The sequence below is a fragment of the Hemicordylus capensis genome, chromosome 3 (assembly GCF_027244095.1).
Source record: "Hemicordylus capensis ecotype Gifberg chromosome 3, rHemCap1.1.pri, whole genome shotgun sequence".
Taxonomy (NCBI): domain Eukaryota; kingdom Metazoa; phylum Chordata; class Lepidosauria; order Squamata; family Cordylidae; genus Hemicordylus; species Hemicordylus capensis.
In genome coordinates this window covers 27,640,960-27,668,182 of record NC_069659.1, presented here as the reverse complement: position 1 = coordinate 27,668,182, position 27,223 = coordinate 27,640,960, and the positions used below count along the sequence as shown (strand labels likewise).

Genomic DNA, 27,223 nt, shown 5'->3' with positions numbered 1-27,223 from the left:
CTCTATGGCACATTTTACCTTTCCCTAAAAATTCCACTTTTTGTGTCGTCCTTTTGGGGGGGCAGGTGGAACTTCTCAGTAAAGCTTCACAGTAAACTTGCATTAAAGCCTGTGTGAAAAACACCCTGGTTACTTTGTAAATGCATCATATTGCACCCAGACCAATGAAGACAGGAGACACAAATTATGGTAATAAAGGGCCACAACTTTATTTAAACAGTTAAAGCGGAAGGGGATAGGCTCTCCAACCCCCTACAGTCTGGTACTGGAGATGAGCCACCCGTGGCGCCAGCCTCTCCTAAAATGCCATGGGTGACACACCTTGGCTCCAGGCAACCCCATTGCCCTAGGGTGGAGGCTGCCCTTCTTAGCCGAACTAAAGTCAGGCCTCTGTCCACAGCCTCCCACCTCTCCCCGAAGCCACAAAGCCTTTCAAGGAGGGGATATCTGACAGAGTAGAGTGAGTCAAGTCAGAGCTCTCTGAGCCACGAAGCTGTGACCAGAGTTCCTCTTTTGCCAAACACGTCCCTGAAGATGCTCAGCAGCCCTACCCTACTGTAACACACCACATTGTGCCTGCTGTTGTGACCAGTAACCTAAACTAACTAAAGGTACAGTATGAAGCAGGTGAAAAAAAGACCTGCACCAAGCGCCAATCAGGTGGGAGCCCAAAAAATTCCTGCCTGGCCCCCAGAAAGGCAACCAAGATATGCCCATACTGTACCAAGGGATGGGAGGGAGAGGTCGCAGTCCAAGCCAGAGTGAGGGAATGGAGATGCCCAAGGCTGAATCGCCTTCTTTGCTCCGCCCCCAACAGCCCCTGGAGCCAATGGGCTCTCAGAGCATACCTCATGCTCCATTTGAATGAGGCTGGCGCAGACGGGCCACACCACACAGGAAGTGCAGCTAGTGGCCAGATTTCTTCTGCCCAGGACCATCTCTTCAGTCTTTTCTTCAGATGGTTTTTTTTTAATTCTTCGTTGTTCCCATGGCAATATTATTCCTTGTTTCATCTATCTTCTGTAGCAACCTGTCTTCAGACACCTGAAACTGGTCTGTAAACATGCTTTTGCTATCTTCCAAAGAAGCTGCATCTGTTTTAACGGACTCGGCTGATGGTTGGATCTTTCAGCTTCTGGGGATCGTACTCACAACTTTTGACTGGCGTATGTGCATCTAGTCAAATGAAAGAAGTCATTTCTGCAGTGTATTATAGAGAGATCCTGTCGGTTGCTTAATTTAAAAAATATGAATATTGAAATATGACTGCCCCAGACAACCCAGGACTAATTCAAATAAAAATTAAATTCTAATCAATTATTTATTTAAGCTACCAGAATCTCTCGGCTAATTGCACATACATTAGGTGGAGCTTCCTAAATAAATATGTTCATATTCCTTAAATGAATTGCACACAGTCCAGTTGAATGAATTTCATACAGACCCATTGATTAAGTTACTCAGATCTCATACAGCTCATTAAACTCCCACACATTCCTCCAGACTAGGTGAAAGAGTCACTGAAGAGTAACGAAGAAAGGCTCAAAATGTAAACAGAGACATCATTTTTCAATCTTCCAAAAGCAACATAGGAAGATGAAAAAGGTGCCAAATGGAGGTTTGCCCTGTATGTAAAAATGTCCCACATCTTATCTCAGCTGTCTGGAGCAAAATATAACCTGACTCAGACCACACATATTGTCTCCACGGTCTCTGCTGTCAAGTTTCATTTCTAGCATCATTTTTATCACAGTGGCGCACTCTGGCACAGCACTCACATAAGAACATAAGAATATTCCTTATACATAGTCAGACCATTGGTCCATCTAGCTCAGTATTGTCTACACTAGGAACATGGGAACATAGGAAGCTGCCATATACTGAGTCAGACCATTGGTTTATCTAGCTCAGTATTGTCTTCACAGACTGACAGCGGCTTCTCCAAGGTTGCAGGCAGGAATCTCTCTCAGCCCTATCTTGGAGATGCCAGGGAGGGAACTTGAAACCTTCTTCTTTCCCAGAGTGGCTCCATCCCCTGAGAGGAATATCTTACAGTGCTCACACTTCTAGTCTCCCATTAATATGAACCAGGGTGGACCCTGCTTAGCTAAGGAGACAGGTCATGCTTGCTACCACAAGACCAGCTCTCCTTTCCTTGATCCCTTGGTCGGAATCAAGGAGGGGTGATAAGACACCGATAGCAGTAGGTGTAGCAATGTTATCGCCTCTTTGCCATCTCTAGGGAGGAAGACCTTGCCAAAAATCACTGCATTTTGTTACCCTGTCCACTCACTGCAAGCAGATGTCTAATATTTCACAGCTAGGACTCGCCCTCTTGTCATGTGGCAGTAAGTTCCACCAATTTATGGTGTGTTTTCTAAGAATACCTCTAATATAGCTACTACAGTATTTGTCCCTTTCAACCTGACCAACATTTGTGGGCCTGGCTCGTGGACTATAATGGAGTCTAAGGGACAATCTATTGTGCCAGGGGATGGTGGGAGTTGTGGTTCAGTGACAGCTGGATTGCCTACCCTGCCTCAAAGGGAAAAACAGGGGAGATAATTGAGTTCAGAGCATCCAAATGAATGTATGCATTCTGGGAGGAGCAGAGGTTTTAATATTCCGGATGCTTTTGAGCCTGGCATACCACCTATGAGTGGAGCAAGAATGATTGCTCCCCTTTGCTAAACAGGGTCTGTCCTGGTTTACATTTGGTTGGGAGACTACATGTGTGAGCACTGTAAGAAATTCCCCTTAGGAGATGGAGCCACTCTGGGAAGAGCAGAAGGTTCCAAGTTCCCTCCCTGGCATCTCCAAATGGGCTGAGAGAGACTCATGCCTGTACCCTTGAGAAACTGCTGCCAGTCTGTGTAGACAATACTGAGCTAGATGGCCCAATGATCTCTCTCGGTATATGGCAGCTTCCTATGTCTCTGTCTTATGTCCCTATGTCTCTACAATGACTGGCAGTGGCTCCCAGAGTTTCAGGCAAGAGTCTTTCCCAGTCCTACCTGGTGCTGCCAGGGATTTGCTGTGCAGGGTCTGCCCTGGTTTGCATTTGAATGGGAGACTACGTGTCTGAGCAATGAAAGATATTCCCTTTAGGGGATGGGGCCGCTCTGGGATGAGCACCTGTATGCATGGCATCTCCAGGCAGGGCTCTGAGAGGCTTCTGCCTGTAACCTTGGAGAAGCTGCTGCCAATCTGGGTAGACAATACTGAGCTAGAGGGACCAATGGCCTGACTCTGTATAAGGCAGCTTCCTATGTTTCTATTGAACCTGGGAACCTTCTGGATGGAAGCAGATGCTCTACCACAGAGCCCAAAAGGTCTTGAGGCTGTCCTTGAACCTTCTTTTTCCCCCAAAGTGAAACTTGCATGCATGGTAGACCCTCTGGAGTCCATGAAGCCCCCTGAATTTCAGGCAGAAAGAAGTTGGGGTTTCTGTACATAGGAATGTAGGAATCTGCCTTATACCGAATAAAACCATTGTACCAATTAGTACACTAATTGGCAACAACTCTCCAAGGTTTCAGGCTGGAGTCTTTCCGCACCCTCCCTGGAGATGGCAGGGATTGAACCTGGGACCTTCTGCACACAAAGCAGATGCTCTACCTCTGAGTTATCACACCATCAATCCATCTGTGGTCAGGGCAGCAACAGAGGCTTCTGCCTCTCTCCCTCCTTCAATCTTGGAGGGATATAAAATAATAATTTTATTATTGAAAACATATCTGCTATAATGCCATTATACAAATTTATGGGGTGACCATAAATGGAATATCTACTCCCTCTGGGTTATACAATGCCAAGCTGAAGCAGTGTATTACTGATATGGAACGCCTGATAGATCTCTGCCGGGCATCAAGCTACATTCAGAGCTGTTATGCCTTCATGAAAACCAGCTAAATATCTGTATTTAGGTGAACTTCATTATTCGCAGAACTGCTATTCATGGTTCTGCGTATCTGCGGGGTATCTCATAGATACCCTTTTTCAGTATCCATGGATATGAGGGGTTAAAACCCATGTATCCGCAGTTCCTAGAGGGCTGGAAGTGACCATGGAGGTCATTTCCAGCCGCCATTTTGTCTCTCAGGTCCTAGGAAGAGACAGGAGGAGCCATTTTATGGCTCATTAAAAAAAAACACAGACTTTCCCCTGTGATTTTAATGGTTTTGGGGGGCATTTTGTCCTTTGGAGGGCATTTCTGAGCACATTGGGGACCCACAGAGCATGCCATAATCTGGGACATCTTGGGCTCATTTTGGGGCCGTTTTGGCACAATTTCCCCCCCTTGTCCAGCCCTGAACCTAACCCCCCTTTCCCCATAGCCCTAATGCATCATTACTTGCAGTTCCATTACTCATGGCAGAAGACGAGGAACGGAACCCCCGTGAGTAAGGAGGTTCTCCTGTCATTTGACACACCCAACACATAGAAGAGCCCTGACATTTGCTCAATTGGATGTACTGCCCTTTGAGGTATTGGAGGGTGGGTTCAGGAGAGCCTCCTCTGGAGATACCGTGCCCTTGTATGAATGGGGATGTTGAGACAGTTGGGCATGTGATTTTGTATTGTTCTTTTTTTGTGATTTAAATTTTAGATATATTACTCCTCTTGTTTTTAGCTATCCAAATAATTTTGAGGAGTTTTACACACAAAGTTACTTCTCTCTGATCATCACACCAACGTTTCGCATCAGGTAGCCAAATCCTGTACGGCTGCAATTAAGATCTGTACAAGGTGTGTGTTAGAAATGATTAATTTAGGTTTTTTTAGTTTGTGTCATCTTATTTTATTTAACTTTTATGTAAGAGTGTGTGCACACGCACAGCATAGCATTCATCCTTAAGGTTGTTTTCCACTGGATCTGGGCTGAAATCTGTATATTTGATCAAAGATTGCGATGAACTGAGCTGAACTGCTGTGACCATGTTTAGAGTGCTATGTACAGTTCTGATCACCATAGCTCGAAAAGGATATATTTTAGAACCGTGGTGTCTGGAGCAGGTGCGACTGGGGTAGGGAGGGAGGTGAGAGGCGCCTTTAAGCATAAAGCAGGGAGTGCTGGGTGGTGTGCTGCTGCCCAGAGCCGCTTGCAGGTGCGGCTGGAGCAGAGTTAAGCACCTACGAATTTATGCTGAAAGGTGCCTCTGGCTGCTACTGCTGGAGGCACCTGCTACTGTTGTAGAACAGGAGAAGGTGCAGAAGAGAGCAATCAAAATGAACTTCCTTACCATGTAAGGCTACAACATCTGGGTCTTTTTAGTTTAGGGGAAAGGGTGACTTGGGGGAGACATAAGAGAGGTTTGTAAAATTATGCATGGTGTAGAGAGCAGTGTTCTCTCTATTTTTTTTTTTCCCATTTGTGTGCGGAATGAGTTTTGTTCTGGGCGGAAGTATCAAGGCAGCGTGTGCGCATGTGAATTCAGAGTGAGGCTTTCCTGATTCAACCTGAGCGGGATCTAAAATTGACTGAGCGGACATCAAAAAATGTGTGAGCGTGCACCCATGCGCATGACTTAGAGGGAACACTGGTGGAGAGAGTGGATAGGATAGCTCTTCTCCCTCTCTTGCAACACTAGAACCAGGGGTTTTCCTATGAAATGGATTGGTAGGTAATTTAGGACTGATAAAATGAAGTGCTTTTTCCACACAATGTACGACCCTTCTCATCTCTGGCAATTTCCAAAAAAACACTTGAAAACCCATCTTTTCGCCCAAGCTTTCTCAGCTTCCTAAATTTTTAGGTTTTAATTTCTGGTTTATTTTTAAATTTTTAAATTGTTTTTAGTTTTTGTATATATTTTTAACTTGTTTTATGCTATTGTTAACTGCCCAGAGATGAAAGTTTGGGGTGGTGTACAAATCTGATAAAATAAATAAAACAAAACAAACAAACAAAATTCATCTATCAAATTCTCTGCCATGGGATGTGGTGATGGCCACCAGCTTGGATTACCTTAAAAGGGGCTGAAACAAATTCATGGAGGACAGGTTTAGCAATGGCTACTAGTTTTGATGGCTATAGGCTGTCTTCAGATTCAGAGGTGGGATGCCTCTGAGTCCTAGTTTCAAGGAAGCAATGGCAGGAGCAGGGGCGTAGCAAGGTTGGAGTGGGCCCAGAGACAAGATTTTAAAATGGGCTCCTTGCTGATATACACACAGAAACACACTTCACAATATATAGTGCACTCACACTCACATCCCCATTATGAATACGGTGAATATCTACCTCACGTAAAATCTAGTTTCTTTACTCTCTGCTACTCGCTGCTACTGCTGATTTCCAAGAGACTCAACATAATTCATAGGGGGTGCAACACGAGTGGGTGGGGAGTCATGTGACGTGCCTCTGGGGGGGCCCTCAAGGCAGTGGGGCCCTGAGACGACTGCCTCCCCTTGCCTAATGATAGTTACGCCCCTGGGCAGGAGAGGGGGCATGCCTTCCTCTCCTGGTTGTGGGCTTCCTGGAGGCATCTGATGGCCCACTATGGAGAACAGGATGCTGGACCAGATAGGTTTGGGCCTTACTCAGCAAGGCTCTCCTTATGTCTGTCTGGCCTCTCCGCAGCTTCAGTGCGCAGCAACAGTGTCAGGAAGTGACCTTGAGGATACCTCTACCAGGTTTAAAGAACAGTTGCTTCCCCCACCCTCTCTTCTCTCATCTTCATTCCCTGAGACCAGGTTGTCTTAACCAATCTCTCCTCCCATATACCTAATCCAAATATTCAGATCATCATCAGAGGCCCTGCTTCATATCCCACAGCACTGTGAAGTACAGCAGGTGGTTACAGAAGTCAGGGACATCTTGGTTGTGGCACCACAACCCATAGGAGGGTGTTCTCGGGATAGGGGCTTGGATAACTTCATGGAGGAGAGATCTATCAACGGCCACTAGTCAGAGGGCTATAGGCCACATCAAGCCTCAAAGGCAGGATGCCTCTGAGTACCTTGTTGCAGGGGAGTAACAGCAGAAAAGAGGGCATGCCCTCAACTGCTGTGTAGGCTTCCAGTGGCATCTGGTGGGCTACTGTGTGAAACAGGATGCTGGACTAGATGGGCCTTGGGCCTGATCCAGCAGGGCTGTTTTTATGTTCTTATGAAATCCCACAGGGACTCACCTGTGGGATTTCTAGATTACATGCGACAGCAGCGGTAAAATGCTTTGGCTTGTCAGGCTCGTACTGAAAACATAAATAGAAAGTCCAGCCGTTTGTTGCCCAAAGCCACCAGCAGGGGGAGCAGTCTTTTCTAGCTTGCACAAACCTCCTACAACGGGAAAATACAGCTACTTTTTTGCGATGCACATGCAACGTTGTAGCTCTATAAAGATAAAATCCGAAAGAAGGCATCAGAGATGTGAATGGCACCTTGCTGTCAGTGCAGGGACTGCGGTGTCACAGCACAGGAAGTACGGAAGCACACTTATCAGATATTGTCATGGCCCAGACCTCTGAGTCGGAAGAGTCAGAGGAGGAGCGGGAGAGCGGGAGTCGGAAGAGTCAGAGGAGGAGTGGGAGGGCTTGGGTGGGAGTACAGGCTCAGAGACACAGCAGCAGGATTTGGCTGTGAGAACAGACTCTGGAGCTGAGCTGGGACGGCAGCAGACAGAGCAATCTGAACAGCTGGCAGAGATGAGGGCTGAGGAGACTGATCAGGAGGAAGCTGGAATTTCATCTGTCTTAAGAAGACGTCTCAAGAGAAAGGCTCAGTGGGAGACACACAGGCGCAAGATCTCACCAGTTGCAAGGGAGTAACAGCAGGAGAGGGGGCATGCCCTCAACTCCTGTCTGTGGCTTCCAGCGGCATCTGGTGGGCCACTGTGTGAAACAGGATGCTGGACTAGATGGGCCGTGAGCCTGATCCAGCAGGGCTGTTATGTTCTTATGTTCACAGGAGAGGAAATAGAAGTGCTGAGTCAGGAAAGCCTGATTGGCTGCCGGTTATCTCAAGCCCTATATCAAGGCGACACGGTTTCTAAGTCAACACTGTCAGCAGCGTTGCCTATCGCAGACAGTGTCCATACTTAAGACTTATTCAACCTTTCCTGTTTCAGCCTGTCCTTGTTCTGTTCATTCCTTGTTCCGTTGTTTTCAATTATTGCTCAGTTATCGTAGAGGGGGGTACCTAGTTTAGTTCAAGGGACTTTATTTTTGTTTATGCTACTTTTCTTTGAGAGTCCTTTTTCGCTTTCGTTCGTGCAGCTAGGCTGCGATTCTTTTCTCCAGACTTTCTGTTTGACTCACAGAAGTAGAGCTGAAGGGGTTGTAAACCTGTCAGGTCAGCCGAGCCAACAGATTTACGACAGATATGTAGTGACACTGTTGTAGGGTGTAATCTGGAAAGCTCCCTGGCTCCATCACTATCCGCAAAAACGTGACTGTTCTGCAGGACTTCTGGGCCTAGCATAAGTGGACTGCTCTGGCGTTGCTGACATTTCTACTCACATTCACTGCTTGCATTCCAAGCTTTTAAATTTGATTTAGGATGTATTTTATTGTTCTATTTTGTTCTTAGGGTTATTGTTAGCTGCCTTGGGTGCCTTTTGTGACAGAAAGGCAGGCGAAGACATTTTAATATATAAATTAGGGCATAATTTTAACACCATTTCAGTTGCTTAACGAACACTAATGAATATGGATTTATAAGGGGGGAAAGCTGGTACCAGCATAGACATTAGTATTCCAAATAATTCTGCGAAGGCTGTATCCAGTAATTATCTGTGAAGGACACCTTCAGCCTTTTCAACCTCTGATCACTTGTTAAAGTCAGTGTGTCGGCTCTGTATTTCCAACGTAGTATACAATATCTCAGTGAAATGTTGGGAAAATGAATGAAATGTGGGATCAGTTTGAGAATATATACCCTGCGGCTTTCTGCTATATCAGAGCATTGCAAGCTTCTCCGGTGATGATACTTTATCTCTCTTGTGCAGGAACACAGTCAAACGTAAATTTTAAAAAGAGAGAAAAGAAAGATTACATAATGGAAACCAGAATTATTTTCTTCCCTCTGTTTAAAGCAATATCTAATTGACTACCCAAAGAAATAAAGCTGTTGTGCTGCCTTCAGTTTTAAATCTATGGTATCTTCATAGCCTAAACACAGGAAACAAATCTAACACCACCTTCTCCCTTAACAAGAGGTACATGTTTTGAGCTGCAACGTATGCATTTTGATTTCAGTAATGGCTACCATTGGTGGAATGAAGCCTCTGTGGGGTTTGTGCATGTCGTGATTTCTTGGTAGTCTTTCAATGGCATTTAGTCATGGTTGGAACTGACCAATGCCCAAGCATTGTTTCTCTGGAGGAGGGCGCACAACTCAAATGCTCCAGTGGGCAGGGACCAATGAAAATGTAATGTGCAGGGGCTGATAATGAGATCCTGTCCTTCACATGAGATCCTGTTGTGGCAGACGTAGGCACACCGTCATTGTCTATATGCTGCCAAAGCTCTAAGCTCAGCAATGGGGGACGGTCTCATCCCTCACCCCCAACAATATCTCCTGCTTCATTGTAGGGGAGGGACTTCCTGCCTTGCTTGCCTCTGCCTGCTTGCATCCTCCTGTTCGCATCTGTCCATCACTTGCCACAGGCAGGAGATTGATGGATGAAAACTGGAGATAGCAAGCAAGCAAGTTCATAGCTGGAGGAGGATGTGAGCGGGAGGGAGCAATGCAACACATTTTGCTTGCAGCCTCCACTCACGTCTGTCCATCAGATGTGAGCTGGAAGCAGCAGACAAGGAACGGACTCATTTGAGTGATGATTTAGAGTGATGATTATGTATTTTATTGAGCAGGCGGATAGGAACTGGCCCTATCCATCCCCAGCACAGCATCCCTCCAGTGGCTCTTGCTGGTGTCGTATCTTATGTTTCTTTTTTAGATTGCGAGCCTTTTGGGGACAGGGAGCCACTTTTATTTATTTATATCTATGTAAACTGCTTTGGGAACTTTTGCGGAAAAGTGATATATAAATATCTGTCGTATTCATATTCGTCGTATTTCTCCCTCCTGGTTTTGCTTGTGCCACCCATCGCTTGCCTCTGGCTGGTGAGGAGCTGGTGCAAGCTGGAGGCAGGCAGAGTGTAGGGGCTGAACCAGTCTGTGGGGAGATGAGCAGGGAGGCTGGTGGGGGGGGAGGGGGAGTTTCCAGAGAACCCCCACAGGTGCAGTAGCACCCACTGATGGGGTGGTAGTAAGTCAACTTTTAAAAACCCCAACAAATTTATTAGCGCCCGGCACCCCCGAACTGGGCCCAAACCAGCCTGGGGGCTTTGGCTCGACCTCATGCCAAACCAGTTTAACCTCGAACCGGCTTGAGTTTGAGCTGGTTCACACATCCCTAGCGGGAGCCCTACAGGAACCTTGCAGCCAGAAAAATGTCTCCACAGTCCAGATGTGGCCCCCACAGGCTGTAAGTTGTCCCTGGAGGACTAGCTAGTCCTTCTTCTTCAACCTCTTTACATTTATGAATGCCTGAGATGTATTTAGAGCCAGACATGGCTTTATTTATTTATTTATTTATTTATTTAAACCTCTTTATACCGCCCAAAACTTGCATCTCTGGGTGGTTTACGACAGAATAAAAATAAAGTAAAACAATCGTTAAGAGAAAAATGGAGGGGGGACACACACATTACAACAATTTAAAAATTTTAAAATAATATTTCAAAATAGCATTAAAACCATTAAAACAACATTAATTAAAAGCCTGGCTGAAGAGATGTGTTTTTAAAGACTTTTTTAAAGCTGTCAGAGATGGGGAGGCTCTTATTTCACTAGGGAGCGCTTTCCAAAGTCCAGGGGCAGCAACGGAGAAGGCCTGTCCCTGAGTGGCCACCAGACGAGCCGGTGGCAGCTGCAGACGGACCTCTCTAGCAGATCTCAGTGGGCGGTGGGGTTCATGCCGAAGAAGGCGTTCCCTTAAGTATGGCATGATGTATAGTAGTAATAGGTGTGTCATCAATGTCCTTTAGAGACCATACCTTTCTCTGGGATCTAATGGCAATTCTTTTATGTGCTCTGGGGACTAGGCCTGACTTTCATATATTCTTTAGCTTGTACATCTTTTCAGTAGTATTGGCTCCTGCGGGTACTGCCCGACGATCTCAGTGTCCCTGATTGCTGTGGTTCTTGTCCCTCCCTCCTGCTGCCAGTCAGCTGTTGCACCTTGTTGGCTTCTCCTGCTTGTGCATAAGAAATTCCAGTAGGAACTAACAAAATTTGGAACTTCTAAGTCTAAAGAAAAGGAAAAGGAAAGAACTCCCAGCAAATACTGGAGCAATCCAATGGCTCTTGAGGGCTTTGCCGGGGTACTGAGTGAAGAGGAAAGGGAGGCTGGAGAAAGGTGGCCAGGGACCCTACCTGAACTCCATTTGCTTGCAGACTGAGAGCACAAATGAGGAGCCTGCTATGTTCAGAAGGTCTCGCAGGTTCAATCCCTGGCATCCTCAGGTAGGGCTGAGAGAGACTCCATCCTGAAATCTTGTGTGTGTGTGGGGGGGAGAGCGGGGGGTATTGCCAGTTACAGTAGACAGTATTGAGCTAGATGGACCAATGGTCTGACTCAGGATAAGACAATTTCCTATGTACCAATGTGCTGTTCATATTTATTGTTTGTTTAGTTGATTTTTAACTTCACCTGAACACACAAACCACAAGAATACAAGAAAGCTTCACACACACACACACACACACACACACACACACACACACACACGTACCCAGGTTTTCATCCTACTTTGCTTCCACACAACCAGAAATTGGAGCACACTCAGCTCCCAAACCTAGTTAGAACACAGTTTTTGATTGGGTGAATGACCTCTACATGTCAATCAGGAGCATAAGAAGCTCACCAGTGGCCAGGGAGAAAGCTCCCGCATGTCATCCCTACCTCACTGAAATTGGTGTGTGGATCAGGAATACTCCGACCCTGTCTAGATGCTCCCCAGTCAGCGCTGTCTGGCTGGGTGTGTCTTCTGCCTCACTGGGAGTTGGAGAAAGAAGCCCCCAGCCAGCCAGCATTTGAATGACGCACCAGCTGGGCAGAAGAGGGGCATGCTTTGGGGGAAGGGGCGATGGGTACCTGGAGGAGAGGGGTGCCATGGCAGCCCTCCTGACCCCAGCAGCCCAGGGACTGTCATCCCCCCTTGTCCAATTTGTCCAGAGGTGGCTACGCCCCTGATGTGGGTGCTATAAGATATTCCCCATAGAGGATGGAGCTATAGCTCAGTGGAAGAGCGCCAGGATCCTGCTGTCCATCTGAACAGATGGACAGCATCGATTCATACAGGCTCAGACAAGGGAAGCCTGCTGGTGTGAGTGGAAAACAAGTAAAATTGTGCTTGCAGAAGCATGGTTTGGCATTTTTTATTGGTGTCTGGAGACACCTCTTGATAGATTACCGTAAGCAAAAAAAGCTCCCTAACTCCAGAAGCATACACATTATATTGTACTCATAATTTATCTTCCACATGTCCCTTGTCCCCATTATTATTTATATTGGTCTTGGAAATTATGTACAGGATGATAAGGGAAGAGACCAAAATACAAAGATTGACAATAGGGACACAAAGATACAAATTAAGAGCCTTTGCAGATGATATAGTGTTGTTTTTACAAGATCCTTTAGAGTCAATCAATACATTACTGGAAATATTAGAATCATATGGGAATTTGGTAGGGTTCTATATAAATAAGGATAAGACAAAGGTATTAATTAAAAATATGAACAAAGAGATTGAAAAACTTGCTTTGAGATCTAGTTTTAATGTGGGGAAAAAGGTAAAATACCTAGGAGTTACTCTCACAACAAATAATGCCTTATTGTTTCAAAATAACTATATTAAAACCTGGAAGGAAATAAAGACAGACTTCTGTAGATGGGATAGATTGAATTTATCGTTAAGTGGAAGAATTTCTGTTATCAAAATGAACATTGTTCCTATAATGCTATATTTTTTCCAGACAATACCAATAATAAATACAATGTCAATTTTTGATCAGTGGCATACAGATGTAAAGAACTTTATTTGGCAGTGTAAAAAATCAAGAATAAAATTTAAAAATCTAATGGATGATAGGGAGAGAGGAGGATTTGTGTTACTGAATTTTAAGTTATATTTTGCAGCATTATGCCTAAAATGGATGAAAGAATGGATTACATTAAAAAAATCCGAGACTGTTAGATTTGGAAAGATTCGATATATGATATGGTTGGCATGCATATCTATTTTATGATAAGGTAAAAATAAATAAAGACTTTTTAAATCATTATTTTAGAAAAAAGTTTATATATGGTATGGATGAAAAACAAGTTTGTGTTAGAACCAAAAATCCCACTTTGGGTATCTCCATTGGAAGTTGTATCTAGAAAACAGAAAAATATGCAACAGGCATGGCCTACGTATCGACAACTTCTTGTTCCTCAAGGTGTAAAATAAGGACTTTAAAAAATTGATCTTATGCATGGTTTCAGTATTATCAGATTAACGCCTTATTCAAGCAAGATTGCAAAAAGGATTTTAATCAGTCAAAGTCAGAATTTGAACAACAGTTGTGTGACAAGGAAGACAAGCTAGTCTCCAGGATGTATGATTTGTTATTATTGGAAGATACAAGAATGGAAGTAGTGAAAACTTCAGTGATTAAATGGGCTCAGGATTTTGGTTATAATATAGAGTTGGAGAAATGGGAAAAACTATGGATAGAAGACATGAAATATACTGCCTGTTCTAATTTAAAGGAAAATAATCTTAAAATGATGTATAAATGGCATCTATCTCCTAAGAAGTTGGTTCTAATGTACAAGAACATTTCAAATAAATGGTGGAAGTGTAAAAAAGAGGAGGGTTCCTATATACATTTATGGTGGACTTGTAATAAGTCTAAAGGTTATTGGAATTTGATATACAACAAGCTTAAGAAAGTGTTTAAAATGACTTTCCCTAAGAGCCCAGAAACAATATTGCTAGGCATCGATAACAACTAACTGCCTAGGAAATACTAGATCCTTTTTATGTATTTAACAGCAGCAGCAAGATTGACATTTGCATACAAATGGAAAAATATCGATTGTCTGAGGAAATAAGATTGGATATTTAAAGTGCTAGAACTTGCAGAAATGACAAAGCTAACGATATTATTAAGAAATAAACTTGAAGCATTTAAAAGGGAATGGGAATGGGACCCCCTTCTTATTTACCTAAAAACATATGATAAAATGTATTTGTATTGAATGGTCACAAAAATGTTATTAAAAATGCCCTAGAGTTGACTTTTGTATGATTTAACTGGGGGAGAATAATTAAGCTACAGGCAAGTTCTTGGTTTTGTAATTGATACTTGCTCTAATGATGAGATGGAAGTCCTCTTTTTTGTGGTTTTTGTTGTTGTTGTGTGTGTGCACGTGTCTTATGTTGTGGAAAAATTGAATAAAAATTATTGCCAAAAAGAAAAAGAGAAAGAGAATAATAATTTATTTTCCACATGTTTACTCTGCCCTGAGGTCCACTTTTCCTGTTTTTTGGCTGAACTTGGAACATTGCTAGATTTACTCCATGAGAACTTTGCCAGAGCTTTGGTTCTTCCACTGATATGCATCTTTTTTCCATCTCTACTTTACCATGGAACAGATGTGCATTGATAAAACGCTGCAAAGAGGCACAGTTGTATTCATACAACCATATGGATGACTGCATCAAGACTGGCTTTTTTTGCACATGCTCGTGATCGCATGATGGATTTGTGATTTAATGAATGTGCATATGTCCTGGGGTGCATCAGTAACATCTAATTTTTTAAAAAGCAGTGGAACACTATGGCAAATTCTATATGTGCTGCAGTCTGAACAAAGTCTGGAAAATAAGATTAGCCTTTTCATGAGGTATCTCAGGTCCTGGTCATGGTCCCGCCACTAACAGAGATCTGACTGGCAGGTACTAGCTACAGGGCCTTTCCAGCTGTGGTCCCTCAACTTTGGAATGTCCTCCCGGAAAAGCTCCACCATGCTCCCTCCCTCAGTGTTTTTAAGAAACAACTGAAGAGACATCTTTTGAGAGAGGAACATAGCAACATAGGGAGTTGCTTTATACCGAATCAGCCCATTGGTCCATCTTACTTATTACTGTCTACTCAGAACAGCAGCTGGTTCTCCAAGGTTACAGGCAGGAATTTCTCTCAGGCCTATCTTGGAGTTGCCTTCTGGAATCTTCTGCATGCAAGCATGCAGGTGCTCTCCCCAGAGTGGCCCCATTCCCTAAGGGGGATAGCTTACAGTGCTCACATGTAGTCTCCCATTCAAATGCAAACCAAGGCAGACCCTGCTTAGCAAAGAGGACAATTCATGCTTGCTACCACAAGACCAGCTCTCTTTTAAACCTTTTATTCACTGCTTATATCTGGTAGCTTTCTTAGCTGTTTATTGATCACTTTTAATTTCACATTTTAAAAAGTTGTCATTTTAATTGTGTTTTTAGCCTGGTCCTTTAATGTTTTAATTTTATTATTTTTTGGTTCTATGTTGTATCTATTTTATTACTGTTATAAGCTGCCCTGAACAGTAGTGCATTGGAGGGGTGGGGTATAAATATTTTGAAATAATTAATAATAATTGATGATGATGATGATGATGTGAGGTGGTCGCCCCAGGCAACAGATTATTGGGCAATATTAGGGCAGTGAGATGTCCTCTGCTGTTACCATTAGAGCAGCTCTTTGGGCCAGATCTAGTCCTTACAAGCTCACACTCCTTGCAAGAAGCAGGAGGAGAGGAGAGGAGAGGAGAGGCTGCTGGCAACCTCCTCCCCCCACCCCCGCTGCCTCACCGTGCACTTTCAAAGCTTGCAAGGATGGGTTTTAAGAGGGGGCTAGTTCCCACCAGAGGCATAGGGCAAGGCAGTATATTTTTGCCTTCCTCTGCTGCTGCATACCTTGGGCTGCTCCTGAGTGGTGGGTCCCTAATCATCAGTGCTGTTCCAGAAACAATGTCAGGTCAGTGGGAAACACAAAAGCCCCGACGAAATTCAGATGGGGAGAATTCCATAAGCTTGAGGAGGAGATCTGGCCTTGCAGAAGCGAGCAGGGATTGCCCCCGTTGCTAAGCAGGGCCTGCCCTGGTTTCCATTTGAATGGGTGACTATATGTGAGCGCTGTTTGCTGTAAGACGGGGTTCCCAACCTCCAGATATTGCTGAACTACAGCTCCCATCATCCCCAGCCACAATCAGTGGTAGGTGGGGTGATGGGAGTTGTAGTTACACAACATCTGGAGTACCACCGGTTGGGCACCCCTGCAGTAAGCTATTCCCTTTGGGAAATGGGACCATAGCTCAGTGGTAGAACATCTGCTTGCATGCAGAAGGTCCCAGGTTCACTCCCTGGCTTCTCCAGGTAGGGCTGGGAAGGACCCCTGCCTGAAACCTTAGAGAGTCACTGCCAGACAGTGTAGACCAAGGTTGCACCACTTTGGCCCTTCTGCAGATGTTGGACTACCCCTCCCATCTTCCCCGACTGTTGCCTGCTGTGGCTGATGGGGACTGTAGTCCAACAACAGCTGGAAGGCCAAAGTTGTGCCACCCTGGTGTAAATAATACTGAGCTCGATGGACCAGTGTTCCGACTCATTACGGCAGCGTCCTGTATGCCTGTGTTCCCTACCTTTACAATTTAAGTTTCAGTGAGGAAGCAAAGGGAAAGGAGGGAGGAGAGCAGCAATGGTTAATAGGAATGGATGCAAACAAATGCAGCTCCATGTACTCAGCTTTCATTTCAGCTGGGGACACGGATGTTCTGATGAAGTTGAGTTAATGTACCAGATTTGGGTAGATTGTTTTGTACCAGCGGGATGTTATGCGTTATTTCTCCCTCACCCGGTATCATTAAGCAGCTTTCTTTGTATTTTGTCCATCTGGCTGTGGGGAAGAATGCTCTTTCCAAGGCAAGGGGCTGCCAAAACATTCCTGTCAAGTTTCCTTAGCCTCGAGAATGCTAATTGCACAGCCCTGACGACCCTGCAAAGTTTTGACCTCTCTACCTCCTGGCTACTAGGCCTTCTGCAGGGATGCGTGCGCCCAGAAGACATCATGCAGAAGGCTGGGGGGCATCCTTCCAACAGGTGGAAGCAATTATGGCCCTTCTGAAAAGTCTCCCAGTGAGAGAGGGATAGAAGGGAACACACTGAAAGGGTGGGCAGTTTCCTCTCCGCTCTTGTGGTGCTTAAAAACAGCATACCATGTTGTACTTGGAGGTCCCTGGTTGATACTAGATAACTGGAGTCAGCAAAGCCGGGTAGAGGAGGAGATGGTTCTAGCTGGGAAATGCAAAGGTTTTTGGCTACGGAGAAATGTTTTTGGTGCACATTTCACAAAGCCTTCCTGGTCTCCAAAGCCAGCAAGAAACGTGCATTGCTAAGGGAAGTGAGGCTGAACATTCAGAATAAGCGGAGGCTGAACATTTGAAGAAGAGCTGTGAAATGTTCTTACACAGCTCATCATTAATCTGTGGAGTTCTTTACCACGGGATGTGGTGATGGCCTGCAGCTTGGATGGCTTTAAAAGGGGCTCAGAGAAATTCATGAAGGACAAGTCTATTAGTGGCTACTAATCCTGATGACTATAGGCTACCTCCAGGTTCATAGGCAGGATGCTTCTGAATACCAGTTGTGCAGGAGTAGCAGCAGGAGAGGAGACACACCTTCAGCTCCTGGTGGTGTGGCTTCCCAAGGCATAGGAACATAGGAAGCTGCCATATACTGAGTCAGACCATTGGTCTATCTAGCTCAGTATTGTCTTCACAGACTGGCAGCGGCTTCTCCAAGGTTGCAGGCAGGAATCTCTCTCAGCCCTATCAGACTTGGGAAGAACTAACCTCGGGTTTGAGCAATAGAATCTCCTTTCAAGGTCCCAGAAACAAACCTTCAAGGAAACGGGACGGAACGGGTGCCCTCATACTAGGGAACTGGAATGTTCCCCTCCTCGTAATCAGGTTAGTAAACCTGTATGTCATTTATGCAATGCTCCTGCATAGGAATAGGGAGGGAAGACGCGACCAAGAGGTTCACGCAGATGAGACAGTAAATCTCTTCTGGAAAAGTTTGTATGGTTATGTGCAAAAAGACAAGAGTATCTCTTCTAAACAGCAATGGGACAAATTGTGGAAATGGACGTCGGACATAACCCCCCCGATTACCTGATGTGCCTTGAAATCCCCCACCCCCGAGTTACAGTACTACCTGCATATACTTCATAACCTTGTGGGTTTCCAAATCCTTGTGTGTAAATCTTTGTAGATATATCATGTACAAACAACCACTTTGTATATAATTGTGCTTTGGCAACGTACTGTATGCTTTGATAGTTTGTTCGTTCAATTAAAAAATCTTGTCCTATTTAAAAAAATAAATCTTGTCCTATCTTGGAGATGCTGCCAGGGAGGGAACTTGAAACCTTCTGCTCTTCCCAGAGCGGCTTCATCCCCTGAGGGGAATATCTTGCAGTGCTCACACATCAAGTCTTCCATTCAGATGCAACCAGGGCAGACCCTGCTTAGCTATGGGGACAAGCCATGCTTGCTACCACAAGACCAGCTCTCCTCTCCGTCTGGTGGGCCACTCTGGGGAAGAGGGTGCTGGACCAGAGAGGCCTTAGGCCTGATCCAGCAATAGGGTTTCCAGCATTATGTTGGCTGAAATCAGGATGCTGGGGGCAGGGGGCACCTAGGTGTCTAGCTTGTCTTGGCTCTAGGTGGCAGCCTCCAGGACTGCTTACATGGTGGTGGCCACCACCACCAGGTGGCTGGCTGGCTTCTCTGCTGCAGTTGTGCAAGACGGCGGCGAGAGTTCTCCTACCTCCCAAACTATTGTGAAGTTGGTTGGGGGCTTGGGGTGTGTGCACTGGCAACAAGCACGCGGGACTGGCAAGACTAGGAGTGGTGAAAGACTCCCTTACCCGACCCGCCTTCCTCCCAAATGAAGCTGATCTGGCCAGGTTCCAGCCTCTACGCACGCATGCCGGATCGGCTTCATTTGGGAGGAAGGTGGGTTGGGTAAGGGGAGTCTTTTGCTGCTCCTAGTCCTGCCAGTCTAGCGCGCCTGTCGCCAGTACACACACCCCAAGCCCCCGACCAACTTCACAATAGTTTGGGAGGTGGGAGAACTGTCGCTGCCGTCCCGCTCCACTGCCGCCATACAGTGGCAGCTTTAAAAGTCTTTTTTTTTTAAGTTAAAAAAAAAAGTATTAAAGGAACAGTTAAAAAGCGGGAGAAATTGAATCCCTAGCAGGACGAGCATTTCCCTGCAAAAAGTCGGGACATCTTGCACAACGCAGGACAGTTGACAACCCTAAGAAGCAAGACTTAAGTTCTTATTCCAGGGAATGGCAAACTCGGCCCTCCAGCTGTTGTTGAACTACAGCCTCCCGCTTTGCCTTGCCCTGCCCAACATGTCGCATATAGAATGAAGCACTTCTATGAGGTTTGTGCTGCCCTGCCCTTCCCCCTTTGAATGATTTTAACTTGGCCTCTTGACACCACAAATTCCTTCTACCGATATCACCTGTTGTACTCTGTGAATTAACTTTGCACTGTCCTTTTTCGTGCAGCCTACTCTTCCTCTTTGCTCTCTTTGGTTGGCTAGAAAATTCCTGTGGCAGGCTTTTATTAAGAGCCCTGACAGAGAGCTGTATAAAAACCCATGCTAATAAAGCAGTTAAGTTACTCTGAGCTGGTGAAGAAAGAAGGAGTGAGCTAAGAGTGTGCCCGTCAAGATGTCCTCTATGATCCTCCCCAAAAGGGGCAGAGCTATCATAGGGCAGACGGGTCCCAAGAACCTGTGCCCTCCTGCCTCTGAGGTTACCTAGGTGCTCTCTGGTGCTGCTGCAGTCCACTGCTGTTCTCTTTCTTCCTGTGTACACGGCCCATCCCCAGGGACATGCCGGGTGGCTGATAGGAGTATGCCATTGATGGGGGGGGAGGCTGCTGCCACCACTGTGTCATGGGGAGGGGGGCTGCCCATGAGAACATGGGCCACCTATGCCCTCCCTACACCATTGCTTTCAACACCCTCCTGGAACATCTATTAATCACATCTGGGGGCTTTTCATCCAGATGCCCCCCCAAAACAGGTGCTCCAAATACTTGTTTACACAGATATTTGGAGCACATTTTTATGGGGCCATTTACGTAAGAATAGCCCTGCTGGATCAGGCCCAAGGTCCATATAGTCCAGCATCCTGTTTCACACAGAGGCCCACTAGATGCCACTGGAAGCCTACAGGCAGGAGCTGAAGGCATGCCCTCTCTCCTGCTGTTACTCCCCTGCAACTGGTACTCAGAGGCATCTTGCCTCTGAGGCTGGAGGTGGCCTATAGCTCTCTGACTAGTAGCCATTGATAGACCTCTCCTCCATGAAGTTATCCTTCAAGTTATTTGTTCAAACTTCATGCCACCATACAAGATCAAGGGACACCCTGGAAGAGTAAGGGGACATCTGGAGGATGTTCCACGAGGTTTGCTTTCAGCCTGCCCACCCACCCCCACCCCCGGTTCATGCTGGAGCTGTTATTGTTTTTTCCAGTCCGAAAGGGATCCTTAATTCCATGGTCAACGTTCAACAGGCAACATAGGCTGCCTTTCTGCCTGGCTATTCCTTGGCCTGATCCTGCCTGGCCTCTCTCCTAGACCTAACCCTGCTAAGTCTCCTCCCTGATTTGTAAACATTCTGGAATCAGATTCAGTGAACTTATTTATGACCAGGTCTTTGGAAACTTCCATTCTGCAGAGGTATATAATGTTGCAGAATAGAAGTATCCACAGGCCTGGTCATAAATAGGTTCACTGAATCCGGTCCCAGAGTGTTTACAAATTTGAAATTACACTTGAAGCAAGAAAGAACTGTTAAAGGAATGAAACTTTATCAGTAAATTTTCAACCACAAATATTCTCAAAGACAGCCAATGCTGCACCTCTGTTATACAACGTTGTACAGAATGTTGTGTTGGGGTGGGAAATCCATCTTCCTGAAAAACTCAGCTTTCATGATCAAAAACACAAAGCAAGTTTCTGTCCTTCAAGGTTCAAAAGAGATGCTGGGAATAGATTTGGAAAAGAATATTCTACCATTTTATTTAAAAAAAATATTCTGTACTTGAAGCAGGAAAGAAATGTTAAAAGAATAAAAAAATTCTCAGCCACCTAATGGCGCAGTGGTGAAGTAACTTGCCTTGGGAGCAAAAGGTTGCTGGTTCAAATTCCCGTTGGTCAGTGTTCCCTCTAACAGGGATTCCCAGATGTTGTTCACTACAACTCCCACCATCCCCAGCTGCAATGGCCTTTGGCTGGGCGTTCTGGGAGTTGTAGTCAACAACATCTGGGAATCCCTGTTAGAGGGAACACTGCCACTGGTGTGTTCCCCAGACTATGGGAAACACCTATATCAGGCAGCAGTGATATAGGAAGATGCTGAAAGGCATCATCTCATACAATGGGAGGCAATGGTAAACCCCTCCTGTATTCTACCAACTTGTCACCTTTGGTGGTGCAGTGCGGAAATGCTTGACTAACAAGCAGAAGGTTGCCAGTTCAAATCCCTTCTGGGACTATATCGGGCAGCAGCGATATAGGGAGATGCTGAAAGGTATCATCTCATACTGTGCGGGAGGAGGCAATGGTAAACCCCTCCTGTATTCTACCAAAGACAACCACAGGGTTCTCACCAGTAGTCAACACAGACTCCACAGCACAACTTTAAATTCTCAACTACAGATATTCTCAATGACATTCAGCCAACATTCAAATTTGTAAAATCTGATTGCTTCAGGGCACAATGATAGTTCTGTGAAAAGTTAAACCTGTCTTCCATTACATATGGATGAAAACTGATTATTACAAGCTTAGTACCAGGAATTCATGTCTCAGCAGGGGAGGCAGAGTCCTGCCTCTGACTCTGGTGTGGCCATGCTCAGATTTATACTAGCAGTTTTGGAGTTCACTACCCTAAATAGTTTGGTGTCATCTGCAAATTTGGCCACCTCTCTGCTTACCCCAACTTCTAGATCATTTCTCAATAAATTAAAAAGCTCTGGTTCCAGTTCCATACTGGTTCCATACTTCTTACTTACTTCCATTTAGAGAACTGTCAATTTATACCTCCCCTCTGTTTCCTGTCCTTCAACCAGTTACCAACTGGTTGGTCCAGCTTTGGACTAACATGGGCATTGGAGTCCAGCTGTGGCTGGAGTCCAGTGTCCATCACCCTATTGTCCATTGCAGCAGGGCCTGATGGGAGCCACAGCTTGAGAATGCCTGTCTTCTGGAATTTAAATTAAATCCATTTATCCCTGCAGCTCCTTGGAGTATCTATCTATATAACACTATAACACCATAAATATATACTATACCTCCCCAGAGTATCTATCTATATAACACTATAACTATATACAGTACTATAACACTATAGCAAAGCCTTGCCTCCAGCCCCCAGTCTTGCCTCATCTTCTCTCATCTCAAGCCTCCATTCTCCCTCCTTGCCTTGTGTTTCCTGCCTCGCTTTCTCCAGCCTCGACTCCAGCCTTGCCTCAGCTCCAGCATCCTGCCTCTAACCTCTTGCCTTGCCTCCATCCTCTGCCTGTCTTGCACCTCCCGCCCTGCCATGCATCTTCTGGATCACCTCAAGCCTCCTACCTCACCTCCCACCTTGCCTCCAGCCTCCCGCCTTGCCTTGCCTCTAGCCTCCGACCTCGCGTACAGCCTCCCAGTTTACCTTCAGCCTCAGCTTGCCTCCAGTCTCTTGCCTTACCTCCTGCCTTGCCTTGTGCATTCTGCCTCACCTTGTACATCCTGCCTCGCCTCACCTCCTGCCTCCTGCTTCTCATCTCTAGCCTTGCCTCGTGCCTCCCACCCTGCCTCACCTCAAGCCTTGTCTCAAGGCTCGCACCTTGGTGCACCTCTCCCACCTTGCCACCAGTCTTCCGTCTTGCCTCCCATCTACATAGGAATATAGGAACATAGGAAATTGCCATAGACCATTGGTCCATCTAGCTCAGTATTGTCTTCACAGACTGGCAGCGGCTTCTCCAAGGTTGTAGGCAGGAATCTCTCTCAGTCCTATCTTGGAGAAGCCAGGGAGGGAACTTGAAACTTTCTGCTCTTCCCAGAGTGGCTTCATCCCCTGAGGGGAATATCTTACAGTACTCGCACTACTAGTCTCCCATTCATATGCAACCAAGGCAGACCCTGCTTAGCTATGGTGACAAGTCATGCTTGCTACCACAAGACCAGCTCTCCTCTCCTCTCCTCTAGCCATGCCTCCCGTCTCCAGCCACTCGCTCGAGCCTCATGCCTTCAGACTCCCGACTCAACTTGCACCTCCTGCCTGCCACGCCTCCAGCTTCACCTCCTGCCTTGCTGCACCTCTCCTGCCTAGCCTTACCTCTAGCCTAGCCTTGCCTCACCTACAGCCTTGCTTCCCACCTCACCTCACCTACAGTTTTGTCTTGAGCCTCCTACCTCACCCCACCTTGCCTCTATCCTCCCACCTCCCCTCTCCTCCAGCTTCTTGCCTTGCCTTGCTTTCCACTCCGCCTCCAGCCTTCTTGGTGGGAGCTCAAGGTGAGGCAAGGTAGGAAGCTCGAGGTGAGGTGTGAGGATGGAGGCGAGGCTTTACTATAGTTTGCTTTTAAACCTTGAAAACATATTATGTTTGTGTCAATATTCCAGGGAGCTGCAGGAAGACGGGGCAGGATTTAAATTCCAGAATATAGGTTTTTAGGCTTGTGTCCCCAGCTGTGGTTCCCATCATGCCCTGCTGGGATGGATGATAGGATGATGGGTGCTGGAGTCTAGCCACAGCTGGGGACCCACAGGAAAATAATAGAATTTTTGAGTTGTAAGGTACCAATCTCTTCATATAAATCTGAGCATGGCCAAACCACCATCTTCAGAGTAGTGGGAAAAGAACCCATGTCCAATTCTTCTCAACCACTAAGCTAACCAGGTCATCTTGAGTCCATTCCATGCTCAAATCAATCAGAAATAAAATTGATTTTTTAAATTTTATTTATTTCTTTGATACCTTATAACAAACTGTCTTTTTTCAGAGAAGGCATGACCAGGGGTGGAGCCACCACTGGGTGAATGGGTTCAAAGAACCCAGGCTGCCACCAATCAGGGGCCACGAACGTGGCCTCAGACATGCCCCCTGCATCTTATGTCAGATGAGGGGGCATTATTTTGGTCCCAAACTGGGCTGCACGGCCCCATTTGGAGCAGAAATTGGCCCGTGCTGCATTGGCAGCATGGTCAGAATGACTCTCCCTGCCTTAAAGGCAGGGAGAGCCACCTCTGGTCTCACTGACACCAAATGGGGCTGTGCAGCCCCAGTTAGGAGAGAGATCGGAATGTGCTGCATTGGCAGCGTGGCTGGAACAGCTCTCCCTGTATTTAAGGCAGGGAGAGTCGCTCTGGCCCATGCTGCCCAATGCAGCGTGGGCCAATCTCCTTTCCAAATGGGGCCACGTGGCCCGTTTGGAAGGGAGACCACGCCCCCGTGTCTGATGTCAGATGCGAGGGGCGGAGCCAGGGGGCTGTGGCAGCGGCCACACACAGGCCGTCACCAGCTTTGCTTCACTCCTGGGCACGACTCTGCCCCCCTTTCTGAGAGACACTAATTCCTGGTGCTAAACTGGTTGGTGGTGACTCTAACTAATTGGTGGTAACTGGTTTGCAAAAAAGTGCAGATTAACTTTTCATATGGACATGATGCCGCAGCATGAGAATTATTCCGAGAACATTCTAATAATAATTGCATGTCCAACAGGATATTCTTGGAATTTCCCACCTCACATATTCGCCAAGAGAATAATTAATCTGAGAATACTTTTAACTCATTTTTATTATATGTGTTTTCACTTTTGTGAACTGCCTTGGGATTGTTTTTAATGAAAGGCAGTATATAAATCTAACAATAAATAATAAATAAATACCTTGTGGCATATTTGTCCCTAGTCTAGCTTGGAAGTATGTGCACAAATCCTGAGGCTGGGCTGCAGTCCTCTTCCTTGCTGTCTGTCACTCTCCTTTCAGAATCAGAAACAGAATGAATGCTGCAAGATCACTATAAACAATGCAAAATAGATTGTGCTAGAAACTTTGAGACATCACTGAATGACACCAGCTCAAATGTCTTACAGGTTTAGAAATAATCCTCTGGGTCAAGGATGCTCCTTAGACTGGTTTTGATGACCGACAGCTGGGAAGGAGGAACATCCAGCCAGGCTCCAAACCCCATGTGTCCTCCCAAGAACTGGCCGTGTGTCAGAAAAAATCAAGGGAGGAGGAGCGTGTTAGCAAAAATCAAGGGAGGAGGAGTGTGTCAGCAAAAATCAAGAGAGGAGAAGTGCGTCAGCAAAAATCAAGGAAGGAGGAGTGCGTCAGCAAAAATCAAGGGAGGAGGAGCGTGTCAGCAAAAATCAAGGGAGGAGGAGTGCATCAGCGAAAATCAAGGGAGGAGGAGCATGTCAGCAAAAATCAAGGGAGGAGGAGTGTGTCAGCAAAAATCAAATCGGGCTCTTGTTTTAATTCAGTTTTATATATTGTTTTAAGTTGTGTACACTACCGTGAGATTCAGGTGTTAAGGGGTTTACAAAGAACTAACTAACTAACTAAATAAATAAATTCTGGGCAGCTGAAGAGAATCTCGGGAGCATCTGGGGGCAGGTGGGGAGTGACACCAGGCAGCCCGGGAAAGCGCTGTTTTCAGCCACCCTGAATTGTCCCATGTTCAGGGTGGCTGGGAAGGGAGTGCAGCATGGCTGGGTACTATAGTTCTGCTCTGAGCTTCTCCCATGGAGAAGTAATTGTGTGCCAGCCACAATCTGGACAGGGCGGTGGCTGCCAACCCACACCATGTACCTACCGAGCACTGTATTGAGAGTGGAGGAAAAGAATGTTGTGTGTCATCCTGCCTAGATCGCAGATGGCACATGATCAACAACAACAGCAACAAATATTTGTATACTGCTTTTGAACAAAAGTTTTCAAAGTGGTTTACATCATCACTTCCTCCTCTTCCTACTTTGATTTTTGCCAGCTCGTGACTGTTTCTCGGAAGCATGCGTGATGATTGGGGCCTGGCTGGATGTTCCTTCTGACCTTCTGTCAGTCGTGAGAACCAGCCCCTCCTCTGTCTTTACGGTACCTGGCATGCTGCTGGAATGACCGAAATGTTACGCAATTGTAACAATAGTCGCAGTTGTATTAGGTGTTTTCAGACTCTCAAACAGCTTAAGAATCCATTGTTCGGATTTCCATATGATCTTCTCTGTGAATGAGCTACATGTACTTGCAAAGGAAGAAGCCACATTCTAAAGTGTATAATTTGTTTCAATGGCCAGGCTCCATGATAAGAGTAAACACTTATATAAAGTTTTAAATCAGAGAACTTCTTGTATAAAAGTGGCGGGGAGGGGAATGCTGAAAGATCTGCAATTATAAATAGTTCTTGGTAGACGCCACTTAAATGGAACACAGACATTTCTGACATTTACTCACTGTGGTGTGCTCCTTACAAAGTATATTTGGGTAACTTTAAGTGCAGATTAGCATCTGTTTTATTAGTTTGCTGTCTCAGTTTCCTCAGATATTTTGGCCTGAAGCTGGAAGTGACCGGACGTACCCTCATCTCAACAGAGTCTGTTAAATGTTGCATGTCTATTAAAGGAACCAATGAATATTTGTACTATAACATTTGCTGTTCACTAGATGATACAAATTAGTTACAAGGCGGAAATTAAGAAAAGCAGTGCTGTTCCTCCTAATAAAATATTAGCCTTTCAGTACATCTAGTTCATGCTGTGGAGTGGCCTGTTTTCTAGATAAATAGCTAACAGGGAAAACAGGATTTCAGAACACTATAGTCCTATTCAGAAGTTAAAGGTAAAGTGTGCCATCAAGTAGATTTCGACTCCTGGTGCCCACAGAGCCCTGTGGTTTCCTTTGGTAGAATACAGGAGGGGTTTACCATTGCCTCCTCCCGTGCAGTATGAGATGATGCCTTTTAGCATCTTCCTATATTGCTGCTGCCTGGTATAGGTCTAGGAAACATACCAGCGGGGATTCGAACCAGCAACCTCCTGCTTGTTAGTTAAGCATTTCCTTTCTGCGCCACTTAAGGTGTACTATTCAGATGTTAGGCTGGTTCAAACAATATGGGCTCCAGCA

At 45.7% G+C, this 27,223-nt stretch overlaps 1 protein-coding gene across 1 annotated transcript in view; it reads left to right on the top strand.

The window, feature by feature from the left end:
* PDGFD (platelet derived growth factor D) overlaps positions 1–27,223 on the top strand; it is a 303,356-nt gene that overhangs the window by 57,830 nt on the left and 218,303 nt on the right. The gene's annotated exons all lie outside the window — the stretch shown is intronic.